This window comes from Protopterus annectens, chromosome 9.part0 (genome assembly GCF_019279795.1).
Source record: "Protopterus annectens isolate FY-2018-M chromosome 9.part0, PAN1.0, whole genome shotgun sequence".
NCBI lineage: Eukaryota > Metazoa > Chordata > Ceratodontiformes > Protopteridae > Protopterus > Protopterus annectens.
In genome coordinates, this window is record NC_056743.1 from 1578961700 (window position 1) to 1578965224 (window position 3525).

Genomic DNA, 3525 nt, shown 5'->3' on the forward strand with positions numbered 1-3525 from the left:
ATGTGCAGCTGTTATACATTGGTATGTACTATGGGTGCAGATAACAATTCAGGACATTCATACAGTTACTACAGCAGGCATGCTGGGGTACACACACGGTCATAGCAGCACACTGTACTGTTACCAACATGATACTACTAATACACGTCTATGTAGTCACCCTGTGCATCAGCAACGTGTTTACCTATTCCCGCAATGATGTTGGAGATTGCAGGAGGTGGCACAGTGTCATCATATGCACAGGGTGTGGATTAGGTATGCCTGAGTCAGCCACTGATACCACCAATTGACATGTGTGTGTATGTGTATTGGTGAAGGGCAGCAGTACAGGGTGGGGCAGTGTTGGTGCAGTGTGTGCGTGTATGTGGTTGCCCTAAGTGTTAACATTTCGCATGTGTGTATGCACGCACACAGTTCCACCTCATGGCTGCCATATACAGGGGTTTGTGGACAGCCACAGACTGCACCTGGCAAGCCATACAGATCAGTGTCTGTGTGCACGGACACGGTACCTGTGCCTGGCAGGGGTGCTACGGACCGTATCCAGTACAGAGCCGGACTGGGTACTGTCATCAGAAGCGGGGGTGTGTTGACTGGACACATGTCCCTGTTGGGACTGTCCAGAGCCACGTGCGTGGTCTCCTGGGGCGTTCGATGACAGCACAGACCCAGCATTGCTGGGGCTGCTGCTGGCACTATGGGGCATGCGCGAGCCTGTTGCCGTCCGCGCCGACTGCCAGCTGCTGCCGCTGCTGGCATACGGCCACGTCAACGCCGCAGACGCCCACCATTGCCCTGGCTCATGGACATCTGGTTGTGGAACTGCTGTAATATGTCCCCACAACGTCTGTCTATGACATCGGTGAAGTTACGGATAGCATCCGCAATGTCACGCATACTGTCTGTCATGGCTGTGCGACATGCTCTGAGCTCCCTCTGACCCTGTCTGGTGTACCTTTCCATACGTGACTGAGCCTGCATGACAGTCCGAAACATAGCTGAGGTTGACAGACCTCTTTGGGCACGTCGGCCAGAGGCAGTGCCAACGGATGCTCCCACGAGAACCCATGGGCAACTGTCTGTGTGGTACCATCGGAGGACCCTGCCCATGGCTGCTGTGTGGGGACGCATGTGCCACAGGTACCACATTACCCTGGTCTATGCCCGCTGTATCCTGTCCATCACCTAGGGACAATGGTGACAAAGGATGTACAGGCAGGATGACTGTGCGCAATGATGGGGTTGACAGCTGTGTACTGTCAATTGGCTGACCAATGGCAGACCCTGACATACCTTCCTGTACCATTACACATATATCATCATTACCAGTAGCCGTGGCACAGGATTCAGGTTCCCTGCTGCAGGTCACCAGAGCAGCCCCAGAACCTGTGGGATGAAGACAGGAAACACAGTTTACAGTCTCCAGACATTGTTACCAGTGATGCACTTATACACACATGCACACATGGACACATGCACACAGGCACACATGCACACAGGCACACATGCACACATGCACACATGGACACATGCACAAGTGGACACATGCAAACATGCACACGTGGACACATGCACACGTGTTCACATGCACACATGCACACATGCACACATGCACACATGGTCACGTGTACACATGCACTCATGCACACATGCACACATGCACACGTGGACACAGGCACACATGCACATATGCACACATGCACACATGCACACATGGACACAGGCACACATGCACACATGCACACATGCACACATGCACACGTGGACACAGGCACACATGCACAGATGCACACGTGGACACAGGCACACCTGCACACATGCACACATGGGCACAGACACACCTGCACACATGCACACCCTGCAGTATACACACAGAACACTACTGAGTTACACTACTGTTACTAGCATTATCAGGACTATTATAGGTTATGTTAAACACACTCACCAGCATGGATGGCCTGTCTCTCTGTAACCCTGGAGGGACCTGCAGAAATTATGAGATTAAAGTCAGTGGGCACATCTGTGCCATTGATATTGCATATGATACAGTGTACAGAACAGTCAGGTGTACATATGGCATATTACCTGCACGCTCCATGTTGTGCTGCTGTGTGGAACCAGCCTCCATCATAATGCAGGTGTACTGCTGTTGGTGTTCCGGGGCTGGAGCTACAACACTTAGGAGTAACCCCTCCAGTCTGGTGAGGGGGGGATGTGTGGCCACCCCACCTCCTGTGGTGACCTGTTGCCTGTGGATATCTGATGCACGCTGCCGGACACTTTGGATTAAATCACTGCAGTGATGTCGTACCTGCTCATATGTCATGTTATGCATGCCAATATCATTTACCCTACGGACAAGGACTTGCCACAGTGCAGCCCTCTTCTGCTGATTCTGACTGGTGCAGGAAAACAGGATGTCATACTCCCGCACCAGGCTCTGGTGGATCTCCTCATCTTCTGCCACAGAGTAGGCGGGGTTATGCTGTCGCGCCATCTCCCTGGAAGAGAACACAGACAGGATATCTGCAGACCATGTCAGCAATATATGGCACACATACTATACATGATACTCATGTGTAGTGATATACTACTACTCCCATATGTTGCATGTGTGTGTGTCGTGGTGGATACACAGCTACATGGCCAGATATCAGTGCTCAGCCAACACCTGTGCAACAATACCTGCCACATTCCACACAACGTAGTAGCATGCCCCATCGGTCAGCACACACTGACAGGTGCAATGCACAATCTCACTCTGGGGGTTCATCCCAAGGTACTGTATGTGGGACACCGTCCACTACTGTGATGTGGACAGACGTTACTCGGCCTGGATATACATATCCCACCACCACCACCAGCACAGTAGACTACTTTGATATGTATGTGGTTAGACAGTTATTCACTTGCTGGGACTGAGATGGTATCCATGCAGCACACTGGGCCAGTGGAAGCCACAAGCCACACTGCTGACCCCTTTGCAAATGCTTACCACGGACATGCCGCGGATTGCATGACACTTGCACACACATGTCTAACCCAGACCCTATGCACAAAGGTTAGGCATCCTGTCCGGTGGACCCCAGACAGAGGCAGATTGTATAACAATAGCAGGAGGCTACTGCAGGACAGAGCACATTCACATTAAGGGTAGGCATCTGTGGTCAGCACTGGTACTACGCTACAGTCCGTCATAACAACGGCCATGGCCTATTCTGGGAGGGAAATGGACACAAACACTATGGATGACCACAAGGCCTTCTTCAGTTATGTTACACATATGGACCACATGCCTCAGATATGCTCTGTGTTAATCCACACCTACTTAACATTCACCAAACACACACATATTGGCAACAATCCTGCAGACATGTTCGGTGCACATATCCCCCTTCCTTCTCCCCCACCTTTGAGATATTTATCCCAGCTGGATGTAACCTCCCTATCATCGCACATGTCCAGGTGAGGGCCGACCTCAGCAGAGGAGAACACACAGCATCACTGTGACCTCGTGGTCCCCCT